Here is a 21,379-nt window from a genome sequence, read left to right on the forward strand (position 1 = left end):
CTTTCTTCGCTCTCTGGGTCGACGTTCACGTGTGTTAACGGCCTTCTGTTAACGATATTCTCGATCTCTGCCAGTAGAGTCTCGAACACTTCGGTTTTCGGTGCTCTAGTGTTGAAGGTATAGAGCATCGCTGTCTTCACGGTGCGTACCATCCGCTCCCAGGCTCCGCCTGCAGATGGATTGCCGGGGGGAATGAATTTCCAATCCATTCGTCGCTGCACGCCGTAATGTTGCAATTGCGGAAGCCATTGCCTGTAGGCCTCACGTAGCTCGTTCGATGCCGCCTTGAAGCAGGTTGCGTTATCGCTATACATAACGCTCGGCCATCCTCTTCGTGCGGCGAAGCGCCTTAGCGCCAGTAGAGCGCTATCCGTAGACAGGCTATGTACAGTTTCGAGGTGAATAGCCCGAGTTACTAGGCATGTGTACAGACACACCCAGCGTTTCTCTCGTCGTCGTCCTATGGTCACGTACATAGGCCCGAGGTAGTCTTGCGCGGTGTAGGTGAATGGCCTCTGGTAAGCCTGTAGCCGCTCGGGTGGTAGATTGTATATTCGCGATTTCTTGTCCAAATCGCGTCCTGCGCTTAGAGTGCGCAGCTCGTCTGGGAAACTTCTTCGTTGGCTATTCTGTAGCCACATATGCTCGGTTATGTGGTTCACTTGCAGCTGCAGCGTCTTGTTCTTATTTTTCATCTTATCTATGAAAAGTAGAACGTAGGCCGTCGAATTCATTAGCCTATCGTAATTACTGAAGCGTCGTATGTCAGGTAGCACGCTCGACGGATCTGACTTTGACGTAGTAGTAGATAACGTAGTCTCTACTGTGACTCCGCTTTTCCTTTCAGGAAGGTCTTCAGTCGGTCTGCCTATTTCTTGACTCGGCCACTCCACTTCTGGTCGGTGAAGAAATGACGGTCCTTTGTACCATTCGTCGTGAGCGGTGATTTTCCTCGCCGGCTTCCCTCTCGTAGCGTGGTCTGCGGGGTTCACGTCGGTTGGCACGTACATCCACGCCCGCCGGTCCGATTTTTCAGCTATTTCAGCCAAACGGTGTGACACGAACGGCTTGTAGTTTCTTGCGTCGTCCTTGATCCATCCTAGCAATACTCGAGAATCCGTCCAGTAGATAATTTTCTCGACGTTGTATCGTTGCTCCTTTTTAATCGTCTCGGCCAGTCGAACTCCGATTACTGCGGCTGTGAGCTCTAGTCGTGGTACTGACAATACTTTCAGGGGGCAAACTCTGCTTTTGCCCGCTGCTAGGCTGACTCGTACATCTTCTTTGTTCTCGATACGCCAATACGCCACGGCGCAATAGGCTTCAGTTGACGCGTCGGTAAAAACGTGTAGCGTGTATCTCGTAGCTCCGCCCGGTGACTCATACCTTCTAGGTATGCGTAGCGCCGCTACGTGTTTCAGTGCGTTCTGCCACTGAAAAAAGTCTTCAGCTTCTTTGTCTGGTAGCGGTGCGTCCCACGTAGTGCCTTTTATCCAAACTCGCTGAAATATCATTTTAGCGCTGATGACGTAGTGAGCGATAAGTCCCATGGGGTCGTATATGGACATTATCGCGCTGAGAAGTTCCCTTTTTGTCGGCGGCCGTTCTTGCGTCTTCACAGCCTCGGGAACTCGCAGCATTTTCGTGTTGTAGCCCAGAGTGTCCGTCCTAGGGTCCCACGTCATGCCTAGAACTGTAGGTTGACCTTCGCCCAGATGCGTCGGTCCTTGCGCTGCGTGTAGTTCGTGCTCGACGCTTGCCAGCATTCGCGTACTGTTGCTCGCGTAGCCTCGTAGATGAAAACTGCCCTCCGCGTGCGAGTCTCGCACTTGTTGTGATACTCGTAGCAGCTCATCCTCGGTCTCGTACGATGCCACGTAATCGTCCATATAATGGTTATTGTGGATGTCGTAGACCGCGTCCGGATATTTGTCCTGGTTGTCGAGCGCGTTCCTATTACGCACCGAATGCGCGAGGAAAGGCGATGACACGTTGCCAAAACAAACTCTGTTTAGTTTGTACACCTGGGGCTCCATATCTCTTCTAGTGCCGCGCCACAGGAAGAGTTGGCTCTGTTGATCTTCTTCTCGCATTTGAATTTGCAGGAACATTTCTTGTATGTCCGCGACCACCGCGAAATTCCATTCGCGGAATCGTAGCAAAATTCCTAATAGGCTTCGTAGTAGGTCTGGCCCCGATAAAATATAGTCATTCAGACTATTTCCTTGACTTTTTGCCGCGCAGTCAAAAACGGCTCTTCCTTTGCCTTTATTTAAATTAAATACATTAAAGTGCGGCAAAAACCAGGTTCGGTCGGTCTGCGGCGGCTCCATGATACGTTCCGCGTATCCTTTCTGTAGTAACTTCTGAATTTGGGCTTCGTAGTCTTCAGCGAAGTCCTTGTTGCGCCGCATTTTCATCTCCAAGTTGTGTAGCCTCGACCGCGCCATTACGTAACTCGGTGGTAGCTTCACGTTGTCCGACGCCCACAGTTGACCGACCTCGTACCGGCCCCCTGCAGTCTTGCGTACCGTAGCGTTGAAAATGTCGATGGCTCGCTGATCGCTCGGACTGACGTTTTCTTTATTCGTTACTCCTAACGCTTCGATCGACCAATGCTTCTTAACTTGATCGATTAATTCGTCGTCCTCTGTGCGGCAATGAAGTACGGTTTGCTCGATCGTGCGAATGATGCGCGGCATTCGCCCAAAAAATACCCAACCCAAGGGTGTCTTCATTGCGCAAGGCTCGTCCTCTCCGCCCTGCCTGATCTCGATGGGAGTCTTCAGGTGGCAGAAATCGCCTCCAATCAGCATCTGCGGTACTCCTGTACCCACGTAGCATTCGTCGCCCAAATCTTCTAAGTGTTTGTGCTTCATCAATTCGGCCTTGTTGAGTGATTGCGATCGTATGCCAAGTCCTTCTACGGTCTTCATGACGATCTCGTGCACGGTGCCTCCTCGCAGCGGTCCCACTTGCGCCTTTACAGTTTGCGTGATAGATGTGTGCTTCAGGTTTCTTATCCCACGTAGACAGAGAGGTTCGTCTTCGCCTACTGCTCCGATTTCATCTGCGACGTCTTGATCTATCATGGAAAGCGTTGACCCGTCGTCGAGGAAAGCGAATATTTGAGCCGTACCCTTCGGCCCCGTGACTGTTACAGGCAGCACCTTCAGTAGCACGTTGAAGTTTGGGGTTGACGACACGTAGACGCGCGGACCGTTGTCCTCTCGTTCTGTAGGCCGCGACTCCGTTTCGGCCGCTGCCGCAAACGATGACGTCACTCTCGGTGAGGCGACCGCTCGATGCGTCGACTGAGCTACCGCTATTGTAGCCCCAATGCTGTTGTTCGCCTGTGTAGGCTCGGTGTGCAGCAAACGGTGATGCGTGTGCGGGCAGCCTGTCACGCCGCACCCTTTCGCGTTGCATTGCGACTTCAAATGTTTCGCGTCCATACATCTGAAGCATATACGATTGAGTCTTGCCCATTCCCATCTAGCGCCTATACTCTGTGCGGCCAGCTTGCGACAATCTGTAGTAATGTGATTGCCACCGCAGTACAAACACGTGCTCTTCGCTGTGATTTGTCGAGCCGCATACGTCGCCTTCTGCCCTCCGCTGCATCGATTTGCGGCCGGAGCTGGAGTGGGGATGGGATAGCGCGGCGCGGGCGCGTACAGTCTAGCGCCAGGCGCGCGCGCGTACGGTGCTGTCATTGGTCCCTGCGCGCGCTTCGCTGGTGCGCGCGCGTGACAGAATGACATCTCTAGCTCGCTCTCTTCCATCAGAAAATCAGCCAACTGCAGGATCTCGGGGTCGTCGGTATCGCGATGTCTGTTGGCGTAGTCGCACCATCTGCTTCGTAGATGAGGCGATAATCGATCGGTTACTTCCCGTATCAGCATCGGATTGTCGGCGTAGTGTCTTCTATCTATGTCCATGATAGTAGATACGACGTTCATAATCTTGATCGCAAACGTATTGAGGTCGTTCGCGCTCGGCCCCAACGGTGGCAGTCTTCGTAGGTCCTCGATTGCTTTATCCAAAAGCACCTCGCTTCGGCCAAACTGCTTCTTCAAAATACGTATAACCATGTCTGGACGAGTAGCTGTAGACAGGACATGTGACACGCACATCTTAGCGTCCCCGCGTAACGCCATACGCAGTCTTGCAACGTTCTCGTAGTCGGTGAACTTGTAGCGCTTCGATGTCTCGATGTAGGTATTGTAAAAGCTTCGCCATTCGCTCACATCTCCGTAGAAGTGAGGTAGCTCAAAGATATCTTTAGGTGCCGGACGAGCCGCCATCTGCATCTTCTCGAACAAATGCAGCATAGACTCCGCAACTGTGCCTTCCTGCGTGTGTTGCGTACGCGCCGTGTGCGGCGTACGGGGCTCCTCCGGTGGCGATTCCGATCGCCGTTGACGTTCCTCGCGGCTCGGTGAGCGGCGTCGCATATGTCGCTCGTCCCGCAGAGGCCGTCTAGGAGTCTCGTAGTCCGGTGGTGGCTCGTTGGCTAACCTCTTCTTAGCTGGCTCGGTTATAGTCTTGTCATCCTGCGAGTCGTCCATCCACTTCAGGATTCGTTTCTGTTGTGGCTCGACGTCACCCGCATCTGAGACTGCGCCCGTGCTTCCTTCCGCTATAATCTGTGATTTCTGCGCCTCTAGCCTCTTCTTTATTAAGTCGGCTTCGATCCGCAACTCTTTTCGCTGAATTTCTGCTAGACGTTCGCTCGCCTCAAGCTCCACTTGAGATAGCCTTGCCTCGATGACCGTACTAGCGCATGAGTGCACGGACTGAGTAGGGGCAGGTGCATACGGAGTGCTCGACTCCATAGTGCCTCCCTGCTGCGTAGCTGCGACGTCCTTAAGTTTCGTTCTCGCCCGTCGCAGTGGTAACGGTGTGGGCCTCGCAAGTCGTCGTAACCGCTTGCGGAGCTCTCTGCTCCACAGCAGTGTATTTACTTGCGAGGGAGACCCCGGTGGCCTCGTGAAGTCGTCCGCCCTGAGGGAGTGCTGTGGTGCGGCCGCTACGCCAAACGGCTCGGCGCTAGCGGCGCGCGGACGCTCGCTGAGCGCGTCGGACGACGTTACAGGGGTGAGGAGGGGGCGCGCCGCTTCGGCGCCCTCTGACCTCACGGCGTCCGCGCGGGCAGCCCTCTGAGCCGCCGCCGCGCCCTCCGCTAGGTAACGCCGCCTATCTTCGTCGCTCTGCATCGACGCAGCCTTTCGCGAACGCGTACCGACCATTTTATCGGTCATTTGTGACGTTTCTTCGCAGCAACTGTAGACTTGAGCACGACGTCCCGGTGCGCTGACAGTAGATCCGGCTCGAAGGACCAGAAAATATTGAACTCTCAACGCCCAATATAGCCGACGATAGCAGTTGGAGAAGGTAACTGGTCTACTGGCGCCTCGCTCGAAACCGCAGTCGCCCCAGCCTACTAGATGCCCATGTGCGAAGCCCTCGACGAATATCTTCAACCGCCTCGCGTTAAGGAATAAACTACACGATTTAAAAAACTGACTTTTATTTACGCGGTACAAATATAAAAATACTCCTACAACGATTAGGCGGTACAGCTTCGGATCCCTCAGGTCTTCCTTGGTTTTCTTCCTTTGGTTTTCTTCCTTTTGGTTTTTCCTTTTCGGCTGCTCCTGGTGTACTGTACGATCCGAAGCGGTTCCGTCTTACTTTTATACGAAAAATCAAGAAAGAGAGTCACCTACGATAGGGAGATAAAATCATGTCTTAATTCGCGGAATTAATCGGCCTGTGATTGGTCGATTACGTCATACGGTCATTTTCGGGTGAATTTTCATTATCCCGCTATCGTTCTGCGACTCATATTACATATATCCGATTAATTACTGACTTAAAACTATTACAAATAGTTAACTACGTTCATTAGTTATAAAAACAAACGATAACAAGTTTACTAGTCCTTACGACTTGGCTTACAATAGATAGGAAAGCGGCCGAAATGAATACAATGGATGGTTTATGGCCCTTTGCCGACTCGCAGGCCTTTGTCTACCTGTGACTGCCTTATGATTCTTATCTAACTAGGTGACTAGGCTAACGACCTATAATATCTACAAATATTGTTATGATGTAATTTTAACAGGTTACGAATTAATTAATGAAACGTGTATGTTTCTAAGTGAAAATTACGCTGTATCGGAGCGTTGAGCTAGAATTTGGCCGACCAATGAGAAGCGGTCAGTCTGTCCCTTTCATATTGAGACTTCCTTGTCTTGATCCGCCTTTCTTTGGTTAACCAATGACAGAGCCTACATTATTTTACCAAGTTTATAGTGATTACTTGGGAATTGGGAATTAGGTTTAACTTTGTTTTTCCTAACTTACTGTGTGACCTAAAACTTATTACGAACCTACGAGTTAAATAACGGATATTTTGAATACTTATGACTACTGACAATCTAATCGCGGTTTTCCCTACCTATCAAATAAATCTTTATTGAGAATACAGTCTTAATCGAATTTGATCTTAATCTAATTTACAATTATCCGCGTCTTGTCGTAGCGTCGCTAACAGTTACAAATAAGAAGTCCCTATCACAGAGTTATGAACACTGGCAGGGTTGAATAGGTACATAATAATGTCGGTAATTAACGAAACATAAGACAAACTCTTTATTTCATTTACGCGAGCGGAGCCGCGGGCCCGCCTAGTAAATATATAAAAGCCACTCAAGAATCTTTCTGCCGTACCGTAGCGCCAATCAGTAGGTATTACTACATGCAGTTAGACCAAGACAAGTCTGCAACGATTTTGATAGGACACGCTGTGCAAATGTTATTTTAAAGGTCAAATTTTATGAAATTATGACGTATAAATAACACTTGCACTGCGTATGCTGTCAAAATCGTTGCACTCTTCTTGGTCTAACTTCTAGCATTGTGCCCCGCCTATTTTAACATTACCATGACGTCTCTTTTAGTTTTGTCAGCGATCTCTGTTAATTTGTGGTCCTATTAGATCAAGCTCATAAACCCTTTGGCTGACTTGCCCACGTTGGAATATGGTTTTAAGTTTATGTTGAAGTTCTCTCAACAGAGCATTACCCCTCGTCTCCTACATATTTTCCCACCGTTTCATATCAGCTATAGGAAAACAATAATAGCTTAATAGGTGATGAACGGCAAATAAATTATTACTACAGGTACCTACGTAAATAACATCTGTGGTCCCATATTGTAGGTTCCTGGAGTTACAACTATCCCTACGGATAGTTGTAACTCCAGTGGTGCCATGAATTTGTCGCCAATCTTATAATTTATTTGCGGTTTCTCTTCATCACCTATTAAGCTATATTATTTTCTTAAATAAGATCGTGTCAGATATTTCAGTCGATCTTATTCGTAGAGCCATAAGAGTGTGTCACATATTTTTGCGGCCTTCGAAGAGTAAAATATTCTTGCAGGTGACTGTACATCAAACAAAGGACAAATTCAAATAGGTCAGGTAGGTACGTAGTTTTTAGGCGTTTAATAAAGTCTAAAAAAAGCGTAAAAAATAATAATAATATTCTTTTCGTCTCTTATTTTTCTTGTTCGCGTTCCCATCAAGCAATCCAAACAATTTTAAAATCTTAATGACTTAGTTTTAGTTTAAACTAGCGTGTTAAGTGTTAATTGCAAAACTTAGCTATTTATACCGCGAATATCAGCATAGCGCTGCGGCCACAGGCGTCGCCGCAGCCACCGCAATTGCTCCCACAATTTACGCCTGCACAATCGCACATTCCCAGGACCATCCTATCTGTCTGATATAAACATACAAGGGATTTAACCCTGAAAATGAAAAAAAAATGTGGAAGGTTGTTGTGAGTTCAGCCTCCGCGAAACTCTTTCAGAAAAAATACATTCTCAATTACAAACAAATAACAACAAATCGGGAAAATTAAATAAGACCGTTTAAAAATATAAGCTCACATTTTAGGATTAGGTACCTACTGATAAACCATGTAAAACAATTTCTTTTTTGTAATTGCGTTCAAGAGTCTAGTCTTCTTTTTTCTTGTTATTGAAATGAATTATTTCTCTGTCGAAATTTAGGTATTCCAACAAAGGCTGTCCTAAAACTTATAATATTTTGTAATAGAAAGGAAAATGGTAAGTCTTTCACCAATAAATTATTTTGTATTCCATTAATTGGTATGCCTTCTCTACAGAAAAACGTACTAGTGTTCGACATGCTAATGCCCAATATATGACACCTCGCTGTCACCTCTATTAACAATGACTTAAGTTTCAAGATGGCATGTTCTGGGACCGCATCGAGCACCAGTACGTTTACCTTAGTAATAATAACTCAATGCCTTTCTCGGACAAACTACATGCATATGCACCGGTATACCAGCATTCTGCTGCGCCCAAGGGGGCTACCGCGAAAACCGAAATTCGCAAATAGTGGGGATCTTTCTCTTTTGCTCCAATGAAGGCGTAATTAGAGTGACAGAGAAAGATGCCCGGAATTTGCGAATTTCGATTTTCGCGGTAGGCCAGCAGCTACCGCCGCAAACCGACCACAATTCACGCCCGTGCGTTCCCAGGCCGTCCTTTCGGCTGTCTAATATTTTATGCAAAGTCGAGGCCCTCTGTTCACGTGACAGACTTCTCTTGTTTGCACAGGAGAGATCAGAAAGGGAATTGCCCCTAAATCCCGCTACCGTGTTCTGAATAACAAAATAAATTATCTGGGGAAAATTTAATAGGTAACTGTTCAGAGTGGGTGTTTTATAATTGTGACATTGAAAATGTAATTGGATTACCTTTGAAGTGACTTTCGGATGTCTGCGTTGTCGTTGTTACCTTCCCTGTATAGGGAGCGTGCATGAGCTATAGGGGGCAGCACAGGAGCCGTCAGGTTTTTGGGCGAGGCGTAAATGTGAAGTTTATGCTTCAGACTTAGCCCACAAGATGGCAGAACCTACTATGCATAAGAAAACGTACGCGAACGGCAGATGGAAGCACTTGCTTTGGCAATGTACATGTTTATGTTTTCGATTCAGGCCACAAGATGGCAGACCCTCCAACGCGCACGGTCCCTATCTGTCACTTTCCTTGATAAAATAAATGACGTTTGCCGCCGCATTTCTATTGCGGTTATGACGTTCATTCTGTCACTCAATCTCGTGTAATATTGTTTAATCAACTTTGAATTTTAAAATCTTAATACCATAATAGGCCAATCAAATTAGATTTTTTCCACAAATTAATTCCCAGTAAACTGGAAATCGTCTTAATACCTTGATTTGGTTCTAAATTAGTGTAATCCGAGTTTGCTCCATTCCAGGAGTTGTGGAAAATTTTTGCTTTTTTTCAGTTAATTGCTTGTAGGTCAAAAACGGTACGACTGACGGAAAATTTGTTCTGATCATGATAAAAATTGATACCTGAGGATTCAAAGGATACGTTTATATGAATTCGCAGCCAAAGATTGTAAGAATGGTCGCCACTTTGAATTTTTTTTGTATAATCGTGTTAAAATCCAATTTTTTTTCACCGGTGTCTAATCCACCACAACCTTACTGGTTGTGACATTGTAATTGATGGTGGGTTCCTTCTACATCGAGTGGTTTTGTCAATCCAAGGTAAAATGTATCTCCCAAGGCTCCCAAAATGTATCCACACCTCCTGTGATGGAGCAAACTGGATTATACGCATTTAGGGCCAAATGAAGGTATTCAAATGATTTCCAGCTTGCTGGGAATTAATTCCTCTAAACGCTTTTTTTGGATCTAATTTGATTAGCTTATAAATAAATCTTAATCTCATGAAACTAAATCCCCTTGTTGAAACAACACACGTGTACCTATATAATAATAAACAAGTAGGTAAGCTTTTTGTAAACTGGAAGTGGGCGGGTGAATTTTCGTCCATGAAATAAACAAGAGGTTTAACAGGAATTTCCTCCCGCGACCGCTCCGGCTGTGGAATGAGCTCCCTGCCGATCGAGGTTTTCTCCATGGTTTACAGTATGAGGTAGTTGTGACAGTAACGCGCATGTTACACCTCTGGAGTTGGAGGCTTCCATAGGCACGATGACTGCTTAGCATCGGGCGGGCCGTATGCTTGTTTGCCACCGACGTGGCATATAAGAAAAACACACAATTCAAAACTATTTTATTTACCGCTACAAATTTTTACTTGATGGATCCCTATATTACATTGGATTCATTTCATCTGGAACGGAATGGAAATGGAACGGAATGAACGCGATTCTGTATTCTGTTTGATTGAATTTCATGGACCAACTACTGAATCAATTGCTATGGAATGTAACATAAAACATACAGTTATTATATTGTTATTGTTCATCGCTTTCAATAACTCACCTGCTAGCATGAGTGGCGTTCTCGCGAATCTCGCGCGCGACTCCAAGTAAGTATGGACTCGTGCGACGTGCGCGAGAAACCGCCTGAACATTTTTTGGTGGATAAGAATTTTTTTTAGGTAATTTTGGCCTTAGTGACTAAAATCAATAGGTAAAACAATGTTCAATAACTATTTTTATAAACATACGATGCACGATGCACCGGTTTAGAATTTATTGCCGACAAACTACCTACTTTTCAGTGTGAAACGACGTGTGTGCTGCGAAGTTATGCTCTTTTGATTGTATAGTTGAATTATCGAGAAGATGGAATTGCATTTGTAGTGGTTGTATGCTGATAGTACAAGAAAATAGAAGATTCAAATATAGAATGCCTGTAAACAAACAATACTACTACATATGCAATTCCACGCTCTCGATGATTCAACTATACTTATGTTTTTAGTAACTTTTTTTGGATTTTAGGTTTTTTTTTTCATTTGGGTCTTTTTGGAGTCGGAAATTCTCATTGATCATCTTTCTGTGCTTTGTCGGACACCAATTTGGTTTTTGTTTTTTTCTTTAGAAAACGAATAAATGTAGGTGAGCGTTTTACAAAAAAAAGTACATTTCATTCATGTCTTCAAAATATTGACTTCTTGGGCTCATTTTACTCAGAATCATTTGTACACGCCTCATACATGACACAATGTGTCCGAAGATTTCCTTTCCAGATCGTCACATTTTGGTATGATTTTTTTTTATTTTTATGAACGTGACGCACTGGAAAATATTTTTTCATACAACATTTTGAGACACATTTTTTATATGTATGAGGCGTGAGATGATTCTGAATAAAATGAGCCCAAGTAGTCAATATTTTGAAGACATGAATGAAATGTAAATTTTTTTTGGAAAACGCTCAGGTAACACTCAAGTAACACTAAATTGTCAAGCAATTGGTCCAAAACCGTTAACCGTTAGCGTTATTGTTCAACTCATAGCTACAAATAAAACACAAATGTTGTGTAATTCAGACTAAAGTAAATGTTATGCCTAGTCAAATGTTTACTAAGTCAACAGCCAATTTGAAGCCTTAACTCATGTTATTGCAGAGTTAAATTACTGTTCGCACCGCTAACAGTGTAACATGGATCAAAATAATACGAGGAACTATAGGAATCATCTTGAGAAGGAAATTGTAGCAAAGAGACAATTTAGCGACAATATTTTGGTATATGTAGATATAATATAGTATAGTCTGTCAAGCAATTTCCATCAGAGAGAGAAAATTTGATTTTTTTACTGACAGAGATGTTGGACAGACTATATGTAACTTGGGCAGAATATACCTGTTTCTTACATTAGTCTATAATCTAAAGAAGGCTGAAGTCTGAATACCAATGATCGTGGCAATAATCCAGCAGTCACTCATTTTATCAAAAAAATGTACTTTAGGGCCCAAGATTAAAACATGCTAATTCTTATGAAATATAGTTTTATTTCTCTATGACAGTCAAGAATTGACAATTGCGCAGACTTTTCTTCCCCGCGCAGACAACCCTGCGCGGGAATGTGCGCAGCAGCTACAGGGCTCCCCCTCAAGCGAAGCGTACTGGTCGCCTGACGGTTCTACCTGACCGAGTACACTTTGCCGGAGGTTCATTAGCATTACCAGGTTCACTCAGATTCACTGTATAGGCGGGCTTTAAGCGGTCAATGGATACTGCGACGACCCGTCCTGGCAATTGTATTGTGAAAACTTTATCACTACGCTTCAATACTGGATAGGGCCCTTTATATGGAGCTTGTAGCGGTTTGCGCACTGCATCTTCACGCAGGAAAACATTTTCGCAATTCTGCAAATCAGGATGCACAAAAATCCTTCTACTGCTAGAGTGTACCTTTTGTGTAGGCTTGAGATCATTTATGATTTGCCGAAGTTGTTCGACGTAATCAAAATTTATGACAGGATTTACAGAAATGGACGATGAAATGAAATCTCCTGGCAAACGGAGTGAACAGCCATACGTAAGTTGGGCTGCACTGACACCAGAGTCGCTGCGCAGCGCTGAGCGTAGTCCAAGCAGGACAGTGGGGAGTTCTTCGACCCATTTATCTCGATCACACAGCCGCGCCATAAGAGCTGCCTTTAGGCATCTATGCCAGCGCTCGATTTTACCATTGCTCTCTGGGTGATATGCTGTTGTACGTACTCTTTCGATGCCAAGTAATTTAGTCAGAGATGAAAAAAGTTCACTTTCGAATTGACGGCCTTGATCAGTTGTTATAGTTGATGGGCACCCAAAACGTGCGATCCATGCTTCGTATATAGTTTTAGCCACAGTTTCAGCAGTCATATCTCGAATAGGTATTGCTTCAGGCCAGTGCGTTGTCCTGTCTATAATTGTGAGTAAATACCGGTGTCCAGCCGATGAAGTACTCAGAGGACCGACGAGGTCAGTATGTATATGTTGGAAACGTGCGCTCGGTGTGAAACATCCGACGTTGCTGTAAGTATGACGCTGAACCTTCGATTGTTGACATTGGATACAAGTTTTGGCCCAAATGCCGACATCCTTGTTCATAGATGGCCAAAAATACCTCTCTTGTATCATCTTCCTAGTAGTCCTGATACCCGGGTGACTTATATTGTGTACGGTATCGAAGGCAGTGCGGCGTAAATCTTCAGGTATGTAAGGTCTAATGGCTGATGTAGATACTTCACAATAAATCGGCTCTGCTGAGTTTGGCAAGATGATTTTCTTTAATTCTATATTCTTTTTTAGTAACAAATGGTTGATAGACTTGTCATTCTGCTGTAAGTGTGCGAGTTTATCATAGTCGAACACGGATGGTGTGGTGATAGTCTCGATGCGTGACAATGCGTCCGCAACCACGTTATCTTGGCCACTTACGTGCCTGATATCGCTGGTAAATTCGCTAATGAATGACAGCTGTCTGGAACGGCGAGGAGTTTCTGACTCAGATGACGTTTTCATAAGTGCGTATGTCAGCGGCTTATGATCCGTAAAAATGATTAACTCACGGCCTTCGAACATTTTCCTAAAATGTTTCACAGACATATATATAGACAATAATTCTCTGTCGAACGTACTATATTTTTGCTGGGCGTTTGAAAATCTTTTTGAAAAATATCCCAACGGCTGCCATTTATTGTTAATGCGTTGTTGGAGTACACTTCCCGCGCTCTGGTCGCTAGCGTCACAAAAAAGAGCTATAGGCGCGCTATGAGAAGGGTGGGCGAGCATCACAGCATTGTTTATAGCTTTCTTGCATGCCTCAAATGCCTCATCCGCTTCAGGGTTCCACTGTATGACAGTTTTATCGCGTTTCTTGCAGTTATGCAAAAAAAAGTTTAATGGCGTTTGAATTTGTGCTGCGTTGGGAATGCTGTCGTGGTAAAAGTTGACCATTCCAAGAAACCTTCGTAGTTGTTCGATGTTTTCAGGTTTTGGGTAGCTGTTAATAATTTGAATTTTGTCTTCTGGTGGTTTAATTCCGTGCGGTGTTACTGTGTAGCCGAGGAACTTGACAGATTCTTGACCCAACACGCATTTTGAGGGGTTGATTGTGACACCGTATTCGTTCAGTCGTTGTAGGACTGTCCGGAGGTGATTTTCATGAGTCTTCGCGTCCTTTGATGCAATGATTATATCATCGATGAAGGGGAAAACATAATCTAGACCAGCAAGGACTTGATGAATAAATCTTTGAAATGTCTGTCCAGCATTTTTTAAACCTTCTCTCATCATCGGAAACTCAAAAAGACCGAATGGCGTAATTATAGCGGTTTTGTCGATATGATTTTTGTGCATAGGAATCTGTTGATACGCCCGGTTCAAGTCGATCGTACTAAAAATATTCATACCATGAAGTTGGTAGGTAAAATCTCTTAGTCGAGGAACGGGGTAACGATCGGGTTTTGTGACAGAGTTTAACCGTCTATAATCTCCGCAGACTCGTATGTCGCCATTTTTCTTAGGCACAACGTGAAGTGGACTTGCCCAGGGGCTCTTGCTAGGTCGACAGGACTGTTGCTCAATCATGTGATCAAATTCCTTTTTGACTGCAAGGTACCGGTGTGGCGGGAGCGGGCGTGGGCGTGCATGTACGGGAGCTCCATTAGTCTCAATGTAGTGCTCGACGTTGTGCTTGGGAGCGCTCTTCATTGAAGATGGTCTTATAATATCGGGAAATTCATTGAGAATGTGATGATATTTTTGTTCGAGATCAATGCTGCAGATCGTCGGCTGCGAGGTCTTACAAATCGGAATTCTGACAGCAAGGTTGGTTTTCTTATCAATCAGACATCGTCCGTCAAGATCGACGAGCAATTGGTGGTACTTCAGAAAATCAGCGCCGATGATTGGCTTACTAACTGCCGCGATAATAAACTTCCATCTAAATGTACGTTTTAAATTGAAATCTAGGTCCAATATCTTTTCGCCGAAAGTAGGTATTATGCTGTTGTTCGCTGCATAAAGGTTGAAGGAGGTCGGACGGCCACGGAATCCTTTAGGCTTTGGAATGACAGAAATATTTGCGCCAGTGTCAATAAGGAATTTAATTTTGGTGTCTTGATCAGTAACGAACAGGCGGTGTGAAATATCCGATGCGCTAGTTCCCGCCTCAGCTAACGCCGGTACTAGTTTTCCTTATTATTGCTCTTCTTGAAATTACAGGGGATGGTGCACTTATACGCTGAGTCGCCGAAACGTCGGTGATAAAAACAGATGTCGCTCGAGGAAGGTTGGAGATTTTGAAAATTGGAGCGCGTGCGAGAATACGGACGATTAAATCGCGAAGCGTTGAATTGCGGAGCTGAATATGTGTTGCGACGGTACTGTTTCTGTTGAATCTTGATCTCGGCGACTTCACGAACGAGATAGTCCAGCTTGTCTTCTAGCGTTTTCTGCGGCGAAAGAGCTTCACTGGAAGTCGTAGAAGTGGATGGCTGTGCCGAAATTGCGGATATTTCTTTACGTGTCTGTTCTAAAATTTTATCTGCCATCAGTGCTATGTCGTTTAAATTTATGTCTTTCATAATAGTATCGCTGGAGGCGACGACGGCTCGAACGGACAAAGGCAGATGATTGGACCACAGGATACGGAGAGCTGTTTCGGAGATATTGCTACCGGCGAGGGTTTTCATCCGACGCAGTAACTGAGATGGCTTTAAGTCACCGAGCTCCATTTCGGATAAAAGACGTTGCAGACTACGTTCTTTAGACTCCTCGTAGACGGTAGTCAAACGGGTTTTCAAGGTTTCGTACTTTTTAGTTTCAGGTGGTTTTAGTAAAATGTCGCTTACTTCGTCCAAATCCTGACGTTCTAGTTTTGCTATTGCGAGTTCGTACATTGCCTGGTCGCCTTTCTTGAGGGGGGCGACGATGGATTCAAATTGCACAAACCAAAGTCTTATTTGGTCGCGCCATATTGGCGGAATACGAATGTTGGTCGCGATACCTGAGAGCTCTAGCAACGGGCTCGAAACTGCAGGTTCGAACTTTTCGGTCGTTTCGTTATCAGACATGTTTTTGGAAGGCTGGGTGCTGCTCTGAATGCGGGGTCACCACTTTAGGGCCCAAGATTAAAACATGCTAATTCTTATGAAATATAGTTTTATTTCTCTATGACAGTCAAGAATTGACAATTGCGCAGACTTTTCTTCCCCGCGCAGACAACCCTGCGCGGGAATGTGCGCAGCAGCTACAGTACAATGACAGCGCCCGCGTCTACGACATAGTAATAATACCGTAACAGTGATGCAGTAGCCATCCGAATGTCACCTTATGCTGGTAATCATTATCATCATCATATGAGCCGAAAGATGTCCACAGTTGGACATTGGACATAGGCCTCCCCCGGATCTCCGTAACGACAGGCCGTGCGCTGCCCTCGTCCATCGGCTTTCTTGACCAGATCGTTGGACTATCTTGTTGTGGGTCTTTTCCTGCTGCGTTTTCCGATAAACCGAAGAACCTTTCTGCACCATCGGCCATCGGTCCTACGAGCAATGTGTCGCGCCCACTGCCACTTAAGTGGCAACTCTCTAAGCTATTTCAACAACCTCGGCAAGTACTTCAGTCCATATTTCTAAAATAATCTCATTTCATCTCGGCCGTTATCAGAACTTAATCCTACATATAAAAGCTAGCAAGTTAATCACACGGCCACCTGCACCATAACTTGAGCAAGCGAGAGGAACTTCCCCCATTAGACCTCCCTCTTATAATTCCCCGTAAGTATTGTTTTATTTTACGATCCGGTAACAGTATCGGATTTGGCGCCTTATTGCTATGGCGTAAGTCAAAAGCGAATTATAAGACAACTCTTCTTTGCTTGCATAAGATCCCGTGGCCAGTTTTAGCATTCACTAGTTACCTAACTGTACATGCCTACCTCCAAAGAACTGCAAAACTAATTAAGTTGTTCAAAAAGTTCCTTGGATACATTTCTTGAAAAAAAAAACGGAGGGACTTATTTATTGTCTAGGCGATCAGGGACTTAAGAAATGGGACTTACTTATTGTCTATAAGAACAGATAGAAGGCAAGAGAGGAAGCGGCCAATCATTAACAAGCTGGACTCACGTAATGTCAGAAGAGGTCAGGTCGTTAAAAATTCCACTCTGGCGGAATGATTGACAAAAACGCCAGCCCTAAATGACACCATATTATGTAGTAGATAGAGTCATCATTCTGTAAGTGAACAACTGAGAACAGTTTCTATATAGCACTGTTGCTAGTCTTACTCTTATCCATCCTTTTTGCCACTAGGTACCTAATATAACTCATACAACAATTCATAGGTCCAAGTACATGTGGGTACATGGGACCAGTATCAACCTTTACGTTGACAGTCTCGCTTTTCATAACTACCTACCTCACTTTGTACACAAATCTCAAACCCTACCTTCATTGTCTACAAATAATCGTGCACAACGTATTTTATTTTTGAACGAATTATTAAGTCAATTCATCTCGTAAATGATACACTACCTTGATGGTATCTTGTACCTGACAGAATCACTTTGATTATTCCTGATCAATACCAGTCGAAACAGTTGTTCGGCTCACTTATTATCAATGAAAATCTTTTAGTTGAAGTGAATCTTTGAGCACTACCAGGACCTGAAGAGCGCAACGTGCCATCACAAAGGCACTCTTTATCATTGCCAACGACTGTCGTGAAGTTTATGCGTCCGCCACCGGCACCGCTCCCGCTCTGCACTCGCATCGAGACGTTATTGCGTAATAAATTCATGTGTCGCCTCTGATAGCTTCCCGCCTTCACGGATATTGTTGAGATTTTTCACCAAATTGGATAATAAATATTAAGTGCCGATGCCGTATTTCCAAAGTGCGAATGCCTTTTGTTCTACGGACTGCGATTTTTTGGCTACAAAAACTTCACGTTGAACTTTCCTGGAGTAGAATAAATAGCGCTCTGAACTTTGCAAAAGCGAAGTTCTGCGAAATAAATTCAAAGCACAAAGAGACTAGTTTGCATTACTTTTGTTAAATACTAGAGGCAGTGAGCAAAAACGTTCTAACGAACTATTCACGGTTTCGTGTGTATCTGGTGGTTTCTCTTCAAAAGGTGACATTACCGCAAGAGCATTCACGTCTACATCAAAGGTATGTTCACGATTTTGCATCTTAGTCCACTGTATTAAGGCGAAAAGTGTATACATGATTCTGGGGTTTTCTGTACAATAGACGCTGACGAGCGTCATTAGCATATCACTAGCGTCGTTAGGCGTCCACAAAGCTCAAACAAAACAAATGCGGCTACTCAAACTTCTCAACTAGCCGTCGAAAAAAAAGTCAACGGAAAGTACGGTTTGAATTCGGTACGCGAGTCGAGGGACCGTTGAATATGAAGTTCCAACAGAATGATGGCGTTCGTAATTTAAAATCAGAAGTTTTGCCGAGTCCAGTGGAGTTGCGAACTACAAATCGAATGTGGTTTAACTACGCGTAATAAAGAAAGTTTTAATCAGAGATTTAAATATCCAAGCATGTAAACTTTCTATATGTAGGTAATATGTGGGCTGTAAACTTTTAGGATCTTTATCCTAAAAGTCCGTAACGTATGCTGTAAAATTAGTGTCAGAGCTAATCCTGTTCCGCGCGCTAAACATTATTATATTATTCATACAAGCATTAGCTAAAAGTTAGTTTTAATCTTTGCTAAACTGATAACAACTTTTCGTGAAGCAGTGAAGTTTCGTTTAAACTTATGAACAGTGTTGAGTGGGTGAAGATTATCGTCCTCACCTTTAAGCATTAGAATAGAATATCTTAAGAGGGGGCAATCGCAAAATTGTAGTTTTATGTCCAGTATTTTGTAATTTGGCTAATCCAGATTTAAATATATAATGGGTACAATCTAGAACGAGCTAAGATGAGAAGCAAGACTAAAAGCAGGTTAAGTATTCATAGTTGTGTTCAATATCCATTACGTAAGTAACGCTACTAAAAGTTCATGTGCAATCTCGAGAGCGATAAAACGGCTCGATAACGAGGATTAGCTAATAGCCCTAGACTAGTACGGTTACCATCAGTTTGTCACTGACATAAACGCCGTCGAGAACGTAATTTACTTTCTATACATCTCGCTCGCACTCCCATATTAATGCAAACGGGATGTATAGAAAGTAAATTACGTTCTCGACGGCGTTTATGTCAGTGATAAACTGATGGTAACCGTATAGTAGGTAAGTATCGAAAGATGGCAGTAAATTTTCTAAGGATACATAAGGTAAGGTAAGTACCTAGGTACTTTTCTGTGCCAACCCCTAGTGTAAATTTCATTCGTAAGCGTGACGTGACGTACGCGTTTGCGTTAAGTGTCATTTTGTATGGAATTTTGAGTTTTCAAAACATCCCGGCGTCCTTGGCGCGCAGTTCAAAATGCCATACATAAATAGACATAACGCAAACGCGAACGCTCGTCACGCTAATAAAATTCCTACTTCTAAATTCACGCTAAATTACTACTACTAAAATACTACTAAATTCACGCTAAAAAATTAACACTAGGGGTTCTTTTATGCTACAGTAAGTGAAAGAAGTACAAGCTTAATTTTGTTTAAGTTTTCGTAACATGGTTTCTTAGGACTATCCCAGCCTCTATTCTTCTTGAGTATTAGCAATAGATTTACTGAGCATTTCTATTTCCTGTTCAAACAAACAGAGAATGAATTTCCTGAAATGAATTTTTTTTTTTTTTTTTTTTTCATTTATTTAACTTGGGAGTTTTAGCAATGCGCTAAGCCACCCCCGTAATACAAAAAATACATGTCTATAGCTACATTAATTTAACTATATATTTAAGGTTACTTAAAGGTACTTGTTAAATGTTATTTAACAATGAGGAAAAATAAATGTTAAGCAGTTCCTTGGCATCATCAGATGATGGTGAGGCCAAGGCACTGTTACTCCACCCTACGTTACTACTATTACCACTGACACGACCGCGCCGCTGAGCAGCGCTCCAGGCACATTCCGTCAGTACGTGTACTACATCCTCCACTATATTGCAGTTTGGACAATTGGGTGAATCTGATAACTTCATTAGAAATTTAAATTTGTTAGTAGGTATGTGTCCGGTACGCAGTCGAAGCAGTGATACAATGTACTTTCGTTTTATTTCCATATTTTCAAACCACGGGTAACGAGGAAGATCGTGCTGTATGGTTTTATACCAAATCCCTTTAATTAATGACCGCTCATCGTAATATTCCTTCCATTGTAGCCGGCACTTTTCTTTTGCTACTCTCAGGATCTCATTGTGCACAGGTAAACATTCATATTCATTTCCTTCGCTGATGGCAAGTTTAGCAGCGAGGTCCGCTTCCTCGTTACCCGTTAGGCCTATATGTGAGGGTACCCACTGCATTACAACTTTTTTATTCGCAGCTTGAATCTTACCGATGGTTTCTAGGATATGATAGGCTATCGGTAGACCTCGACTTCTCGAGGTTAACCGAGCCAGATGTAACAAGGCACTTTTAGAGTCAGATAGGATGACAAATTGATTATAGTCCACCGATAAGATATACGCTAAGGATTCTGAAACAGCAATTAGTTCCGTATGCATTATAGATATGTTGGCGTTTATTTTAAATTTAGCACTTAAGTCCATCTGTGGGTCGAAGAAAGCCGCGCCAGAACCGGTTTCCTCCCTGGAACCATCGGTAAAAATCTTATAACATGTAGCATATTCCTTACTTAGTAACATACTACATTTGTTTTTTAAAGTGACTGCATATAACTGTTTTTTAGCAACGTTAACCCCTTCAACATTCAATTTAATGTTTTGCGATAAATCAAAAGAAGTAATCCATTTACTCAAAAAAAACATAGGTAATTTACTCGCCGACTGAATTGGGTATAGACTGTAGGCTCTAAATGTGCTAACCAAAAGAGGTTTTTTTTTGTAATCCAGTACCTATGATTACACAAAGTGTCTAGCTGTTTAACTACCTCACTGGTTATGTTGTTTTCAAACGCTTGAGCTGTCGCATGATGACGTAGGCCCGTGTCAGTTAGGTGACCTAGAAAAGACGGGAATGGAGTACCAGGCGGAGTATATTATTATACCATGCTTTAATGTACATAACGTTATAGATTTTTGTATGGTTATGAGTTTAAATTTGGAACAGCAGTCAAAACTCAAGTAGGTCTCTATTCTAGTATCCATAGATATTAAAACAGTTATCGATTCGAAACGTCAATTTAGTATGTTTTTTAAATATAAACGGCACGATATTTGATCTCGAGTGACATGAGAATAGGGTCTTCATTCTTTTGTCTAGGAATTTATTAAACTACGGATGTGTGACATGCGTGAAAAAAGTTTTCATTCATCGCCATTTGACGTACAGTTTATCTTTTAGTTAGTTTTAAGTATGTGTTTAGATAAAGTAGTGTATGTAACTGTACATAATTAGGCATTAAAACACTCGTGTGATCCTATTAAGAAACTCACTAACGTTCGTTTC

The sequence above is a fragment of the Cydia splendana genome, chromosome 10 (genome assembly GCF_910591565.1).
Source record: "Cydia splendana chromosome 10, ilCydSple1.2, whole genome shotgun sequence".
In the NCBI taxonomy this organism is placed as follows: Eukaryota; Metazoa; Arthropoda; class Insecta; order Lepidoptera; family Tortricidae; genus Cydia; species Cydia splendana.